This window comes from Neolamprologus multifasciatus, chromosome 16 (genome assembly GCF_963576455.1).
Source record: "Neolamprologus multifasciatus chromosome 16, fNeoMul1.2, whole genome shotgun sequence".
In the NCBI taxonomy this organism is placed as follows: domain Eukaryota; kingdom Metazoa; phylum Chordata; class Actinopteri; order Cichliformes; family Cichlidae; genus Neolamprologus; species Neolamprologus multifasciatus.
In genome coordinates this window covers 1,475,794-1,493,830 of record NC_140454.1, presented here as the reverse complement: position 1 = coordinate 1,493,830, position 18,037 = coordinate 1,475,794, and the positions used below count along the sequence as shown (strand labels likewise).

The following is an 18,037-nucleotide window of genomic DNA, read 5'->3' as shown; positions in this document are numbered from 1 at the left end:
TATGAAGCAGGACATCAGCTCCCAGGCTGACGAACTGTTTTTCCTCTTGACTTGAAGTGGACAGGAAGGTCAGACATAGTGCAACGGAGCAATGTGGTTTTAAGTGTTTTTGGGATACAACTTTCTTCGTCTTCTACTTTTGGCTGTTGTTTAACGGGTTACCACAGCAGATCACTTGCCTCCATCTCACCGCAGCATCCACTATCGCTCTAGCATCTTCTGCATGTGAGCAAGCTACCCCCATGAATCTCTTCTGTGGTCTTCCTTTTTGCCTGGCATCCTTTGTCTAATGTATTTACTATCCCTCCTTTGCACATGTCTAAAGTATCTCAGTCTTGTCTCACTAGCTGTCTTAAAACGGCTCCTCTAGTTCTTCTGATCCCGTCCATCCCGGTCCTTCCTCATCATTCCTCGTCTCTTGACACTGTCTTTACAGACCGTCTTCCACCTACTCCCTACTGTCGCCACAGGTCACAATGTTTCCATGAACATCAAAGATCATGGAGATTACTGCCTGAACCCAAGTGTCAACCTGTCCATCACCACTGGAAACAAAAAGGGACTCTGATGTAGTCCACCCAAACGTCTGTCACTCGTGCTGCAGACCACTGTCTCACTGTCCTCTACTACGATCCATTCTTCTGCATTTCTCTCCTACCCAACACCTCCTTATTCACCTTTGTTCCCTTCAGTCTGTCTCCTCCAGTCACCACTCTCTCCCCTTCATCCATCCTACTCCAGACTTGCTCTTTCTCTGGTAACTGACATCCAATCTGTGCAGCCCTGACATCTTTGTGAGACAGTCTTCACCTCCACAACACTCTTCACACTCGAGATTACCCCCACTTCATTTCTTTTCTTATCCACGCCGTGGTATTGCATCTTGAATCCACCTCCAGTACTCCTGACTTTGCTCGTTTCCATCGGATCTTTTGCCTAACTTCTTTCATTCCATCATATCAGCCAGCTCTGTCCTTTACCAATCACAGTCCCTAAATTTTGAGTTCCTCCTCTCACCCCGTTGGCTTCGGCCAACAGTACCACAGTTTCCACCAGCACTCTGTTGACAGCAACCAACGGTACCACATGAAGTCACTGTTAACTTGCAGACCAACCGATCTGGTATGGAAATCTCATTTGTTGTGTCTGCATGTTTGATTGAATGTTTATTGTTCATACAATGCCAGGTCTCTGCGGCATGACATCTTCTAGTCCTGGAAATCTGGATGCAAATCTGGTTTGTCCTGGGCTATAGATGCTGTAGATGCTACTGAGACCTGTGGACCGTCTGTGGCCCGACTGTGGCCCGTCTGTGGACCGACTGTGAACCGACTGTGGCCCGACTGTGGACCAACTGTGGCCCGACTGTGGACCAACTGTGGCCCGACCAACTGTGGACCGACTGTGAACCGACTGTGGCCCGACTGTGGACCAACTGTGGCCCGACTGTGGACCGACTGTGGCCCGACTGTGGCCCGACTGTGAACCGACTGTGGCCCGACTGTGGACCGACTGTGGCCCGACTGTGGCCCGACCGACTGTGGCCCGACTGTGGCCCGACTGTGGCCCGACTGTGGACCGACTGTGGCCAAACTGTGGCCCGACTGTGAACCGACTGTGGCCCGACTGTGGACCGACTGTGGCCCGACTGTGGACTGACTGTGGACTGCCTGTGGACTGACCGACTGTGGACCGACTGTGGCCCGACTGTGGACCGACTGTGGCCCGACTGTGGCCCGACCGACTGTGGCCCGACTGTGGCCCGACTGTGAACCGACAGTGGCCCGACTGTGGCCCGACTGTGGACCGACTGTGGCCCGACTGTGGACCGACTGCGGCCTGACTGTGGTCCGACTGTGGCCCGACTGTGGACTGACTGTGGACTGCCTGTGGCCCGACCGTGGCCCGACCGACTGTGGCCCGACTGTGGCCCGACTGTGAACCGACAGTGGCCCGACTGTGGCCAAACTGTGGCCCGACTGTGGACCGACTGTGGCCCGACTGTGGACCGACTGTGGCCCGACTGTGGCCCGACCGACTGTGGCCCGACTATGGCCCGACTGTGGCCCGACTGTGGACCGACTGTGGCCAAACTGTGGCCCGACTGTGGACCGACTGTGGCCCAACTGTGGCCCGACTGTGGACTGACTGTGGACTGCCTGTGGCCCGACCGACTGTGGACCGACTGTGGCCCGACTGTGGACCGACTGTGGCCCGACTGTGGCCCGACCGACTGTGGCCCGACTGTGGCCCGACTGTGAACCGACAGTGGCCCGACTGTGGCCCGACTGTGGACCGACTGTGGCCCGACTGTGGACCGACTGCGGCCTGACTGTGGTCCGACTGTGGCCCGACTGTGGACTGACTGTGGACTGCCTGTGGCCCGACCGTGGCCCGACCGACTGTGGCCCGACTGTGGCCCGACTGTGAACCGACAGTGGCCCGACTGTGGCCAAACTGTGGCCCGACTGTGGACCGACTGTGGCCCGACTGTGGACCGACTGCGGCCCGACTGTGGTCCGACTGTGGACCGACTGTGGCCCGTCTGTGGCCCGACTGTGAACCGACTGTGGCCCGACTGTGGCCCGACCGACTGTGGCCTGACTGTGGCCCGACTGTGAACCGACTGCGGACCGACTGTGGCCCGACTGTGGCCCGACTGTGAACCGACTGTGGACCGACTGTGGCCCGACCGACTGTGGACCGACTGTGGCCCGACTGTGGACCGACTGTGGACTGACCGACTGTGGGCCACAGGCAGACTCTCAGACTCTCAGACACATGAAGAATTAGTGTGTTGTGGTCTGGCCTGAATCGTGTGTGTGTGGACCGACTGTGGCCCGTCTGTGGCCCGACTGTGAACCGACTGTGGCCCGACTGTGGACCGACTGTGGCCCGACTGTGAACCGACTGTGGCCCGACCGACTGTGGCCCGACCGACTGTGGCCCGACTGTGGACCGACTGTGGCCCGACCGACTGTGGACCGACTGTGGCCCGACTGTGGACCGACTGTGGCCCGACTGTGGCCCGACCGACGGTGGCCCGACTGTGGCCCGACTGTGGACCGACTGTGGCCCGACCGACTGTGGCCCGACTGTGAACCGACAGTGGCCCGACTGTGGACTGACTGTGGCCCAACTGCGGCCCGACTGTGGACCGACTGTGGCCCGACTGTGGACCGACTGTGGCCCGACCGACTGTGGACCGACTGTGGCCCGACTGTGGACCGACTGTGGACTGACCGACTGTGGGCCACAGGCAGACTCTCAGACTCTCAGACACATGAAGAATTAGTGTGTTGTGGTCTGGCCTGAATCGTGTGTGTGTGTGAGTGTGTTTGTCTGAGTGTGTGTGTGTGTGAGCGTGTGAGTGTGACTGTTTTCATCTTTATCCTTTCTGACTGACACAGTTTCTGCTTCTGACTTTACTTCACCGTGTTTCTTTGAACCAAGTACTAATTAAGCCTCATCCAGCCTGTGAACACACACACACACACACACACACACACACACACACACACACTCACACACACACACACACATACACTCTCACACACACACACACACACACACACACACACACACACACACACACACTCACACACACACACACACACTCACACACACTCACACTCACACACACACTCACACTCACACACACACACTCAGACACACACAGACACACACACTCACACTCACACTCACACACACACACACTCAGACACACACACTCAGACACACACACTCACACTCACACACACACACTCACACACACACTCACACACACACACACTTGTGTCAGGCTGTAATTGAACAGAGTCTTACTGTAGAGTATTTATAGAACAGAAAGAATTAGCGTGGCCATATTAATCCTCAATACTCTCCAGTATAGGATACAAGCATCATCTGATCTTTTTGGGCTTTGCATCAGTGGTCTGAACATGGAGCCCTGCTGTCTATATGCTTTTGATGCTCATCCAATATTCATTAGGGAGTAATTTGCTGTTGTAGAGGCAGGATTTGAACAGAAAAGAGCAGCGTGTGATCATCCTGCTCGCTGATAGGCAGGGTCGGCTGACATGTGAAACTCGACCCTGTTGTTTCTTTGTCTGTTGTATCCAGATCAAACTGTGCAGAGGTAACTGTTTAAAGCATGCTCGTGCTTTTAATTCCTGGATAATTTTACTGTGTTTGTCAAGCGTAAGTACGATGTTCCATTCATGTGATTCCACATCACGATAAATGATCATAAATCAAAGTGTGTAACAGAGTCACAGATTAGAAACGTGTTTGTTCTCGCAGTGAATGTGGAGCCTCTGAATGCCTGACTATCACCACACACACACACACACACACACACACACACACACACACACACACACACACACGCACACACACCCACACGCACACACGCACACACACACACACACACACACACACGCACACACACACACACACACACACACACACGCACACACACACGCACACACACACGCACACGCACACACGCACACACACACACACACACATTCCATGTCTGACCACTCTGTCTAAGTTTTTCCTCTCTGTAGACAGCTGCTGTCTGGAGACTGAAAGCTGATCCAGAAAGAGAGGGAGTTGCATCTGATAGCTGAAACACGTGTTCCATGTTTTAACATTTGGTTCCTCCTTGTCTCAAGCTTTGATTTTCCTTGAGGAAGGTACCTCTGGCTTCCTCTTAACCTCTGACCTGTCTGGTTAACCATGTTGGTGTGTGTGCCTAAGCATGGTGTGATGGATATTTCAGGAAAGTTAGTGATGAAAATGCATTTTTAAGATTCCTCCAGCAGGTCTTTTTCTGTCCATGAAGCAAATTAAAGTAAATTTCCAATTGTTAGTTGTTTGTTTTTGTTTGGTGTTTTCTTTTTTTTTTTTTTTAGTAATTTTCGTTGATTTAGCTAATTTAGTCGTTTACCTTTTAGAAATGTAAATCTAAAACCTGTCAAAGAACAAAGCTGATCAGCAATGCCATGATGCTATGGGTTGAAGCCAGGTTCAGCCTAGGAAGGAGCTGCCGTGTATCTGGTACATCTAGAGAAGCATACACTATCCGGTCGTAAAGTCTGACGTCACTAGCCATGTCTGGGCCTAAACTCCGCTGCAGGTCCATATATGGTAAATGGTAAATGGACTGGTTCTTATATAGCGCTTTTCTACTCTTTCTGAGCACTCAAAGCGCTGTACACAACTTTTACATTCACCCATTCACACCCATTCGCACAAGCACATTTTTCTAAGTGCTTTCTAAGGTAACATTCACACACATTCATACTCCGATGGATGCATCGGAGAGCAATTTGGGGTTAGTATCTTGCCCAAGGATATTTGGCATGCAGACTAGGGGAAGCCAGGGATCGAACCACCAACCTTCCGATCAGTAGATGACCTGCTCTACCACCTGAGCTACAGCCACGTTTGATATAGACAGCTATATCAAACGATCACTATGGCATTACTGAAAGTTGAAAAACTGTCTAAAGTCTTTCATCTTTAATAAAATGATCAGCGTTCTGCTCTACCAGGTGTAACAATTGAGTTTAACATCCATGAAAACGGAATTTATGACATTTAATGGAGTTAGAAGTTAGCAGGAAGTTAGCTCGCTAGCTAGCTAGCTTCTATCTAAATACAATATAGCATGTCCTGATTGCGGGGTTTTGGAAACAAATCAAAACGTACAGCTCTGTTATCACTTCCAACATAAATGAAGACAGAAAACTAAACAGCAGTGACGTTTGTAGGGTTACTGAAGTTTGGCTAGCTGGTATATAATGATGTGCTACGTGACCTCTAGCGACACAGCTATGTTAGCATAATATAAACAAGCTAACTTTTTCTCCACTCAATAAAAGTTAACATGAGTGTTCTCGGTGGTCAGGAACAAATGTAATCGCATGGCAGGATGCTGTAAAAGGACCAAACTTCAGCCAGGAGAACAACTGAGATAATCCATCCACAATACGAGGTTAGTCATTCATATACTGCTGCATGGGCTGGGCTGTAGTTACATCCTAAGGTTTTAAAAACTGAGCTTAAATAAATGATTAGCGGTAATAAAAGCCGAGGGAGGTCAACAGTGATCACTGACTGTTTTAGGAGTTTTTTGAGATTAAATAGAAGAAAATACAAAACATTAAACATGTTAACAACACAAAAGCCATATTAAACACAGACTACTTTAGGCCCGGAAGTAGGATTCGTCACGTCATCACTTAACGACCGGATATTGCCTACAGTAAACACTCTCCCATCCGAATCATTGAATTCAGATGTTCCAATCACGTTCATGGCCACAGATGAATAAAAACAAGCCCTTAGCTGTGCGGTGTCTGCTTCTGCAAACATCTGTGAACGAGTGGATCGCTCTCGGGAACTCAAAGAATTCCAGTGTGATATCCTGATATGATGCCAGCTGTGCAACACGTCCAGTTGAGACATTTCCACTTCAAGAGTTGGACTTGGCGTCTTACTCCCAGGGAAAGGAACTTTTAATGCTTCAGCATAGTAAGGCACAATTTAATGCTTCAAACCTTGTGGAGCAGTTTGGGGACGAAACGTTTTGCACCGTCAAAGGCTCCTGCGAGTGTCTTTGAGTGGACTCATTTTTCTACGAAGGTTTGAACTTTGAGAGTGTCTAAAGAAGAGAGAAAAGTGTGAAAATGTTCATGCCTGTCTGAGAAAAGAGTATAAAGTGTGTAGTGAGGGGTTTTACAGCCTTAAACATCTATAATAATTGTAAAAAATAAAGTTGGCTGCTTTGCGGATTTCACCTATCGCGGGTTATTTTTAGAACGTAACTCCCGCGACAAACGAGGGAGCGCTCGGGGACCGAATTCAAAGTGTGCATATCAAAGGAAGAGATATAAGTAAGGTAGAGAGGTGAGGCTGAGGCGGTTTGAAGGGATGGTGGGCGTACTGGAAAAAAGATATTGAATATGAAGTTGCATGGTTGCAGTAAAAGAGGGAGACCGCAGAGATGATTCATGGATTTAATGAAAGAGGATATTGGAGGCTGAAGGTTCTGAAGAATCTTGATGGAATGAATTGATGGAATTTTTAACGTGTCCCTCAACCCAAGCTTACGTACACTTTCTTATTTCTCTTGTAACTGTAAAAAAACAATAGTGAGAAACTTTTTATAACTGATATATGACTGTAGCTCAGGTGGTAGAGCAGGTCACCTACTGGTTGCTGGTTCGATCCCAGTTTGCTCCATTCTGCATGTCCTTGGGCAAAACACTAACCCCATGTTGCTCTCCTCAAAATGCAACACTTGCACCTGCAATTTTTTTTTACGTGCGCTCAGAATAGTTGCACAAAAATAACGCCATACAAGTTGTGTAAAAGTGCTTTGAGTGCTCAGAGTAGAGAAGCTACTCTGAGCAGTCCGTTTGTGTCGGCTAGTAGGAATCAGCGTCAAGCTGAGAGAAATAAACAGTTTTTAGATAGAAATAATGTTGTTAACCTGTTCAATCAAAATGATAGCATTACAGATGAGCAGTGCTCTCTTGTTTAATTATGAGCCACAGCCACTACCTGCCATTTTAATAATAGCAGATGGCTGGTGTGACTTTTACACACAGGTACTTTGACTGCTGCCTCATTTCCACAGTGGACGCATCCAAATGTTTGATTTAGCAAAGCCTTTATTCTAAATGCACTCCCTGACACAACATTCCCAATTATCCAGTCTTAGGAGGTGCACCAGGAGCACAGCAGCTGTTAGAAGGTGCTGTTGTAGTCGAGCAGCTAATCTAAGAGCTTGGAAAGAAAAGCGACTGGACACCTTTAAGTTTCTTGAAAAGTTTCTTCAGCTCTGAGATCAAACGCTGATGAGACGCAGGTATTTAAGCCCTGGTAGGAGCTGACCCTTCACAGGGTTGTTGACCCTCATCACAGGAACCAGTCTGAGACATTTCCTCACCCTGTCACGTGACGTATTGAGATCAGCTGACTCAACACATGTTTCATTTAAATCAGGACATTTACTGACTTCTCAAAATTCCCTATGACGTGTTGTTCAGTGTTGTGCAGTTCAGCGACTCCAGCTGCTGACGAGGGAGGTTTGTGTGTCCGCCTGTTTGCAGCAGTGCCGTGTGAAGTTGTGTGTCAGCTGGGGGAAGCAGACAGCAATCTGATACTGTTGTAAATGTGTATCTAATCCATTTTGTGTCTGAAAAGCTGCAACTCTGCTGTGTAAGTGAACAGACGTATGCAGCTCTATCAGATACCCGAGTATGTGATGAATTGTAATTGAGTATTTCTTTAAATTATGTTTCCATTTGTGTTTTTATTCTTTAAAGTGGAGCACCGGTGTCCTCCTGAAAGAGCAAACTGTACAAATAGGTGTTGTGTTTGAGCATCATATGTAAAGCTTATAGACGAGGACATGCTGTGAAATTGGAGCCAAAATGAAAAAATCAGGAGATAAATTTGAATATTTCTCACTGATGCACATAAAGGAAACGTGACTGTCTGTGTACTCGTGTCCGAGGGATCTTTCAGATATGGTGACACTTTCCTGCAGAATGATTGGTCAGGATGATTCAAGACCACTGAACACAGCATTTGCAGCCTAATCCTGTGGTGATATAGAAGCGATCGACCTGTAGTGTGGAGGACCCGGGGTTCATTCTGCAGTTAACTGAATAAGACACGATCCTGCTTCATTCAGACCGCAGCCCTCATGCTGCGTCCTGAAGGTCCCAGAACATATTTCATAAATGTAAACACTCCTAGCTCTAATCTGAGGTAAAAGTCCTTGTAAAGTTTGTAAATGTGATGCTGTTCTCTGGAAGATCCACTCTCTTAAATGGAATAAAATGCTGTTAGTGCTGACAAACCAAATCAGACAAATCGGTTTTTATTGTCGTTGACGACCGTGTGTGAGTGTGCGAGCTGGAGCGATCAGACGTGTGTGTGTGTGTGTGTGAGTGTTGTGCTGAGTCAGCGCCCTCCAGATGGCATCGCTGCGTGCGTTTGGCATGCACCACAGATGATGTCATCACCCCCGAACAGAAGCTTTGATGTGATTGGTTTACCTCAAATGAGTCAGATGGTGTCGACGGATGAGAGAAAAATAAAAATGTGCAGTCAGTTTGTTATCAAGCTAATACTGCAGTAACAGACCGCTGCGTGCGCCTCGAGGGCGACCACGTGGTGCCGCCTCGCAGAGTCTCTGTGATCAAGCAGAGTAAAAATGCAAATAATTCAACAGCCAAAGAAACCTTCATGAAGGAAGGACGCACATGAAACTGCTTTTTGAGTGTAAATACATGCAAGGACGAACATATTCAAGCTCTTACATCATTTCCTTAGTAGATGTGAGTATTGTGTTTTTATGGCCTCTAACCAAGGATGCACGTGTCACTGACAGCCTTGAGACTTCAGGAGGAGGAAAAGCTTTTTGTTATCATGGTGGACGCAGTCAGCAGGAAAGAAATCAGGAATGATTAGACTGATGAAGAGACACACAGGCAGACACGACTGCCTCTCTGTGGAGGTGGTCAACAGATCCTATATTGATATGTAACAATAGTGAGTTGAACAGGAAGTAGTCACTGCAGGGTCAACATAAACAACAGAAGACATTTAGCTTTTCATTGATACAAACTCAACATATTTGTGTTTAAAGCAACATTTCCACCAACTTTGAAATAAATCAGAGAAACGCTGCTTGAAAAATACAATGAACAGACAAACAGATTTATTGAATTATAACAATTCTATTTAATTCAATTTTATTTATATAGCGCCAAATCACAACAAAAGTCGCCTCAAGGCGCTTCATAGATACAGAGAAAAACCCAACAATCATATGACCCCCTATGAGCAGCACTTTGGCGACAGTGGGAAGGAAAAACTCCCTTTTAACAGGAAGAAACCTCCAGCAGAACCAGGCTCAGGGAGGGGCGGGGCCATCTGCTGTGATTGGTTGGGGTGAGAGAAGGAAGACAGGATAAAGACATGCTGTGGAAGAGACACAGGGATTAATAACAGATATGATTCAATGCAGAGAGGTCTGTTAATACATAGCAAGGAAAGTTTCCACTGTGGACGTATCCAAGCAGCTAATATGAGAGCATTGTGAGCATTGCCAGTTACGTTTACACAAGTATTGTGCTACCTGACTGATGGCTAAAACTTCCTGCTTACCTCCAGCTACATCAAGAAAAGCACCAATTTGTATGATAGAAATCAGAGGATTCACACACACCTCATTTCTGTCCTCTGTGCCTGTTGGATGCCTCGTTCGTCCCGTCCACACGGGAACTTATTCTAGTGTGCTGTTTGTGTGAAACACTGATGAACTGCCATGGCCTGGCAGAAACCACTGGAAACAATCAACTTCAGTGTCGTCATAACACGAGTGTAAAACCATCAGAAGTGATTGAGGTGTCATGTAGGTGAAGATGTCTTTCCTGCTTGGACAGATTTAAAGCCTCCAAGTGAACTTTCTAAAGTCTATTCACCCAAGATCGTTGGAAGCTGCTCAGCTGCAACACAAACATATTTCTTTTACTTGAAACATGTTGCCCAAGTGGAAAAAAGGTTTTTCAGATAAAAACAAAGAAATAAAAAAACACAACATTTCTTGCTTTTCTCCAGCAGCTGTCCCTTACTGAGCAGCAGCTTCCCTGTGGAGAATACATCATCTCCTGCTTCGGTGTTAGTGCGACCTGAGCGTGGTGGCTGGAAAGCACTTAGCTGGTACTAGCTCTCACTCTGCTCTGAGCGTGGTTACGAGAGAGCAGTGTGTGGTTTGTGTTGGAGGACTGATGGATGTGGTTTTCCTCTGCAGGGAACACTGGAGGCGAGGCCATTAATACGTGCTTCAAATGCACACGTGTGCGTATGCTAGAGGCTCGCGTTGGAAACATACCCTGCTCTGTTTTACGCAGGTAATCTGTTGAAATAACGAGACAACAATAAATAATTTATGTTGAGTGTAATGCTGTTAGTTATGGAGCAGCAGGGCACGTGACATCATAGTGAAATTACACAACTATTGAATGCTGTGGTATAAATCAGACAGCTCTGATTTCAGTTAGAAATGCCTGTGAACCATTCACACATGACCTTCATCACAAGTTACAGTGGGGCAAAAAAGTATTTAGTCAGCCACCGATTGTGCAAGTTCCCCCACTTAAAATGATGATAGAGGTCAGTAATTTGCACCAGAGGTACACTTCAACTGTGAGAGACAGAGTGTGAAAAAAAAATCCATGAATTCACATGGTAGGATTTGTAAAGAATTTATTCGTAAATCAGGGTGGAAAATAAGTATTTGGTCAATAACAAAAATACAACTCAATACTTTGTAACATAACCTTTGTTGGCAATAACAGAGGTCAAACGTTTACTATAGGTCTTTACCAGGTTTGCACACACAGTAGCTGGTATTTTGGCCCATTCCTCCATGCAGATCTTCTCAAGAGCAGTGATGTTTTGGGGCTGTCGCCGAGCAACACGGACTTTCAACTCCCGCCACAGATTTTCTATGGGGTTGAGGTCTGGAGACTGGCTAGGCCACTCCAGGACTTTCAAATGCTTCTTACGGAGCCACTCCTTTGTTGCCCGGGCGGTGTGTTTTGGATCATTGTCATGTTGGAAGACCCAGCCTCGTTTCATCTTCAAAGTTCTCACTGATGGAAGGAGGTTTTGGCTCAAAATCTCACGATACTTGGCCCCATTCATTCTGTCCTTAACACGGATCAGTCGTCCTGTCCCCTTGGCAGAAAAACAGCCCCATAGCATGATGTTTCCACCCCCATGCTTCACAGTAGGTATGGTGTTCTTGGGATGCAACTCAGTATTCTTCTTCCTCCAAACACGGCGAGTTGAGTTTATACCAAAAAGTTCTACTTTGGTTTCATCTGACCACATGACATTCTCCCAATCCTCTGCTGTATCATCCATGTGCTCTCTGGCAAACTTCAGACGGGCCTGGACATGCACTGGCTTCAGCAGCGGAACACGTCTGGCACTGCGGGATTTGATTCCCTGCCGTTGTAGTGTGTTACTGATGGTGACCTTTGTTACTTTGGTCCCAGCTCTCTGCAGGTCATTCACCAGGTCCCCCCGTGTGGTTCTGGGATCTTTGCTCACCGTTCTCATGATCATTTTGACCCCACGGGATGAGATCTTGCGTGGAGCCCCAGATCGAGGGAGATTATCAGTGGTCTTGTATGTCTTCCATTTTCTGATGATTGCTCCCACAGTTGATTTTTTCACACCAAGCTGCTTGCCTATTGTAGATTCACTCTTCCCAGTCTGGTGCAGGTCTACAATTCTTTTCCTGGTGTCCTTCGAAAGCTCTTTGGTCTTGGCCATGGCGGAGTTTGGAGTCTGACTGGTTGAGGCTGTGGACAGGTGTCTTTTATACAGATGATGAGGTCAAACAGGTGCCATTCATACAGGTAACGAGTGGGGGACAGAAAAGCTTCTTACAGAAGACGTTACAGGTCTGTGAGAGCCAGGGATTTTCCTTGTTTGAGGTGACCAAATACTTATTTTCCACCCTGATTTACGAATAAATTCTTTACAAATCCTACCATGTGAATTCATGGATTTTTTTTTCACATTCTGTCTCTCACAGTTGAAGTGTACCTCTGGTGCAAATTACTGACCTTTGTCATCATTTTAAGTGGGGGAACTTGCACAATCGGTGGCTGACTAAATACTTTTTTGCCCCACTGTACATTTTCAAATTGTGCCAAAGTGTCACTTTGGTAAAACTTTTCTCAGAACAGACGATTTATAGTCAAACAAGAAGGACATTAGTCAACAATAAAATGATAATAACTGTAGTTAATACAAACTGTTTCCACAGGAGTTTATGAGGAACCAATAGTGGGACAACTTGCTAGCAATTCAATTCAATTCAATTCAATTTTATTTATACATTGAATCACAACAAAAGTCGCCTCAAGGCGCTTCATAGATACAGAGAAAAACCCAACAATCATATGACCCCCTATGAGCAGCACTTTGGCGACAGTGGGAAGGAAAAACTCCCTTTTAACAGGAAGAAACCTCCAGCAGAACCAGGCTCAGGGAGGGGCGGGGCCATCTGCTGCGACCGGTTGGGGTGGCACAAAGTACTATAAATGTTGCCGTTCCTCAAACATTATTATGTTGGTTTTAACTAGAAAATGAATATAATGAATACGACACCAGTGTTTGGGATTATGAAGCCAAACGTGATGATATTGGGAAGTGGTGCAAAATGATAGAATTAACTACAAGGGCAATGGAGAGGTCCTCTTCAGCACAGCTACAGACATCGTGTACTTGTGCTGAAGTACAGATACGAGTGTTAAACAGTTGAAGTGCTGATTCAACTACTTTACTTGAGTAGAAGTGAAAACATGCTGACTCAGAGTAAGAAAGTGAAAGTAGCTCCTTGATTTCTACCACCTATTTCTACGCAAAGCTACCTGAACCTTGTGCTATATTATCCTTCTCTCACCCCAACCAATCACCAATCCTGCGACCTGCAGAGGACTTTCATGCAAATGTACGTCGTGAAACTTTCTATATGTGTAGCTACAGAGACTTGAATTGTTTTAACATCAGGTTCAAACATGCTATGTTTCAGTTTAAGGACGCTGTCTTTTCTGGAGTCCAAGGGGACTCGCTTGGTTTTAAAGCCAGCCTCAAGTGGCTGCTAGAGGAACTGCAGTTTTTGGTGCTAATGTTTTGGTTTTATTGTTCCACCCTGGAGGCTACAGCTTGGTTTTGATGTTATATGAAGTAATCTACCATCTTCTACCGAGAATGGTTTCTTTAAAAAAACATATTCTCGACTAAAAAGCGAAGCGCTTTATTTAATAATTATCCAGAGCCTCCCCGGGTCACCTCCAGCCTAGCCGAGGGATATAATCTCTCCAGCGTGTCCTGGGTCTGGCCTGGGGCCTCCTCCCCAGGGAACACCTCACTCTCTCTGAGACAGGGACAACATCCACCTCACTGTGTTTTAAATAGAGAGAAATTTAACATCCAAAGTTAAATTCCTGCATTTCTGTGTATTAATGTCATAACGTTTAATGTGTTGTCTTGTTCTGTGAGAAATCAGTGGGACCACCTTCAGAATTAGCTACGAGTTTTTGTGCGAAAATCTGAACATCGCACTGTGAATACATTCGGAGGTACAAGGCAGTGGGTCAGATTTGGCACTTTATATATTATGGCGTTATTTTTGTGACAGTTTTCTGAGTGGGTTTGAAAACGTTAGAGCATTTATGCAAATATGTGATGTCCTGATGAATCGAGCAGATATTTGAAGTTTACACAGAAACATTCTCGCATAAAAATATCTTAAAAGTTTATTTTGTGACCCAGAAAGAGTAATATTTCAAACTCTGTGTTCCTCCCACTGCCTCGTTTGAGTTTTGGACGAAATGCATTCTGGGATATTGCATTTCATCATTTTGAGCTGATTGGAGACCAAAACAGCCAATCAGATTTTTTTGCATCCAAGTCTGTGATTGGCTGGTTTTGTGGCACAAATATAACGGTGTAGAGAAGAAGTTGAGTGCAAGTGCAAAACCTGAGCAAGAGGGGCTGCTGTTGTGTGTGTGTGTGTGGATAATAGCAAACACTGAAATACAGTTTTTGCACGCAGCAATAAATTTTGTTCACTCAAATTTAGCTTTTCTTCTGCAACACTTGCACCTGCAATTATTTTTTTACGTGCGCTCAGAATAGTGGCACAAAAATAATGCCGTAAGATGTTGCCTTAGATTTTGAGCCTTAAAAACTTCAACATCAGGGAATAAAATAAGTGCAAACCTTCAATGGTCACCATGAAAAATAGGGGGCTGTTCAAAACTTTGACTTTGATACCAGTGTTCATGTTGTAGCTGTGTCTGTGTCAGAGAAATTCAGAATATCATTAGTAGATCGATGGCACAGGGATACAGGCTGGCAGAAACACAGGTGGAAGGACAGCCTTCTTAGAGTCTAACAGCTTTGTAAATTGACAGTTTAGTGCCTCCAGACGCCTGATGCGAAATGCGTACATAAGATGTTATTGAAACGTGAAATAGGTGTCTACTGATATGATGGGTCTACTGTATCTGCTAAGCCATTTATATATCACGTATTAATATCAGTAGAGCCAAATACCAAAAAGTAAACTCAGTTTCACCCATCAGTACTGTGTGCTCTGAGTTTATTCTGATTCACACCGACCTGACATGTTGTTTTTAGTTTTGTATTAGCGTTACTCTTACCACTTTCTGCTAACAATGTGTAATACTACCACAAGATTGGTGGGATTCAAACAGTTCTACTGCATGTTGTGCATAAAGTGTTTGGAAAATATCAAAAATGTGATCTTTGGTAACACAGTTGCACAAACATGATCAGGTCAGTCTGTCTAAGTACAGTATGGTGTGTTTGCTCTAACCAAAAAACCCTTACAGTACAATATAAGTAGGTTAGGTTTTATCCGATACCAGTGCCAAACCGGCAATGTTCCCTCTAAGCTGCGCACTGCTGCCACGGTCTCTGCGCAGAAAAAAAAATCTAACCTGAATAGACCCTGGGCACGAAAAAATGCTAACTTCCTGGTTTGAGACCGGATGTGGGGTTGTACATTTCCAGTAGCTTTACTTTGAGGTCAATCGCTACGGCGAAGATATTCTCCAAAATCATGTCCAAAACTGGAAAACGGAAAGATGGCGTTAAGTTACAAAGAGCAGAAGGTGGGAACACTCACCACTGTTGTGTCATAAAAAATCTAATGATCAACTTTGACGTTTAAAGAGTTTAGATCGATCAGTTGTTTCCATCACTCAACACAAGCAGAACTGCAGCAGAAGACACATCGTCCACATTCAGAAGCTCATCTCTGTATAGTGACTGGTCTCATGATTTAAACAGGCAAATTCGGGTGGCTGTAGCTCAGGTGGTAGAGCAGGTCATCTACTGATCGGAAGGTTGGTGGTTCGATTCCTGGCTTCCCCTAGTCTGCATGCCAAATATCCTTGGGCAAGATATTAACCCCAAATTGCTCTCCGATGCATCCATCGGAGTATGAATGTGTGTGAATGTTAGCTATAAAGCACTTAGAAAGATGTGCTTGTGCGAATGGGTCTGAATGGGTGAATGCACAAGTTGTGTAAAGCGCTTTGAGTGCTCAGATGAGTAGAAAAGCGCTATATAAGAACCAGTCCATTTACCATTTACCAAATGTTCAGCATTCAAACTACAGGTGAAGAAGTCAAACCAGATATTTCCCGTTATGTCGATATCAGCTCGTCAAGTACACACCTACACAGCATGTTAACAAACCGTGAAAAAAGCCACACAAAAAATGAATGATTGCTGGTAACGGTTTCTATACATTAGTATTTACGAAGGGTATGTTGTGACTTACCTTCAAAATGACAGCGGTCCCTCGCTATAACGCGGTTCACCTTTCACCTCGCTGTTTCGCAGATTTTTTTAGTGCAAGTTTGCATGCTTATTTTATGTCACATTGTGTCCTGCGTCCTGATCGCTGCAGACGATCTCCTCCGTGACGTCTCTCCTGTACAGAATCGCTGCATCGATGCTAGCAGTGTGACTCTGAAGTGCAGTGCTGTATGTCCACGATGTACACGAAACATTTTGCACCGTCAAAAAATAAAATTGGCTACTTGATTTCACCTATCACTGGTTATTTTTAGAACATAACACCCGCGATAAACGAGGGACAGCTGAGAAATATAACATTTGAATCCTTTTCTCTTTTGATCTGAGGCGTGGGGGAAAAAATATCTACAAGTCGATGAACATCATTTACAGATATATTGGGTAAAGGCCCGAGACATCTATAGAAATGTAAAATTCATTCATTTGCTTAACTTGTTTTCGACCATAAACCAGGCGCGAATAGGACACCGGACACAAAGCTCCCCACAGGAGTTTCCGCACCAGAAGTAGCATATGCTAACGTGCACATGGTCTATTGAAATTAAAATGAAAACTTTAACAATTCTGTTCTGCAGTGTTAGTCAGTGACTGGCTGCTCCCGTATGGGATCAGAACGATGCCACATTATCCCATATGGTCCAGCCAATGATGCGATTCACATTTGTATATACGCAGCTAATCAACGTGGTTGACAGGCTATGACAGCGTCCGGTGTTTTAGCAAAGCGGCTGATGTGGAGTGAAGCCACGTTAATGACAACATGAACCATTGGAGATGTGAGGAGGACATACGAACAACTGACGGACAAAGTGTGGACTTTATACCAGTTTTTAAACTGTGTTGATCGGCCGTAAAACCAGAGTTATGATAAAGTATCTGCAATGTTTGTTTTTCTTCCTGAATACTGTCGTTGTTTTTATTTACTGCGGGAAGAAACGGTGAAAACTGCGTTTTATAAGGAAAACGCTCGAAAGCCTGTGAGCAAAAACAACACCATAAAACCCCCAGCCTTTCCTATTGGCCGAAAAATGTACGATGTCGACCAATCAAAACGTGGCATTTGTTGTTTAGGGAGGGGGAAGTTTTAGCAGTGACGGTGGTGTTTGAGATGTGAGAGATTTGTGACGTTTAGCACAAATCTTGTGTAGTTAGTGTGTAGTTAGTGTGTAGTGTGGTCAATAGTTTTGTTGTTGTGTCAGAACAATGAGGCGACTGCTGAATGTTACAGGTGTTACAGCAGTGATACATCTGCTGCTGTCAGGCCTGCAGGTATCAGGCTGTTGTTCTCCTTCATCTCATAGTGGACAGAAATTATTTTTTGGAGTGGCACAAATAATTTGTGTGGCATCAGATTTGATGCAGAACAGCTGATTGTTCTGTAAATAGTTTGAAATGTTTATTTAAAAAAACGGCTTGGCTGCATTTTTAGGTAAACAGCTGCAAGAAACTTTGTTGTTTGCAAAACTCAGTTACTTTTTTGAAGAAGTAACTATATAATTAATTACCCAACATTGGTCATTATTTACTGTATTTTGCAGACAGAGTTACAGACTCTCTCCCAGACCACAGACTCATA

At 45.4% G+C, this 18,037-nt stretch overlaps 1 protein-coding gene and 1 long non-coding RNA gene across 3 annotated transcripts in view; one reads left to right on the top strand and one right to left on the bottom strand.

The window, feature by feature from the left end:
* The window catches only part of LOC146499958 (uncharacterized), a 41,783-nt gene extending 35,226 nt beyond the window's left edge, over nt 1-6,557 (bottom strand). The window contains exon 1 of the long non-coding RNA XR_014869910.1: nt 5,759-6,557. This is a non-coding gene — a long non-coding RNA (uncharacterized LOC146499958). The remainder of the gene's footprint in view (nt 1-5,758) is intronic.
* kalrna (kalirin RhoGEF kinase a) overlaps nt 1-18,037 on the top strand; it is a 163,340-nt gene that overhangs the window by 20,795 nt on the left and 124,508 nt on the right. The window lies entirely within an intron of this gene.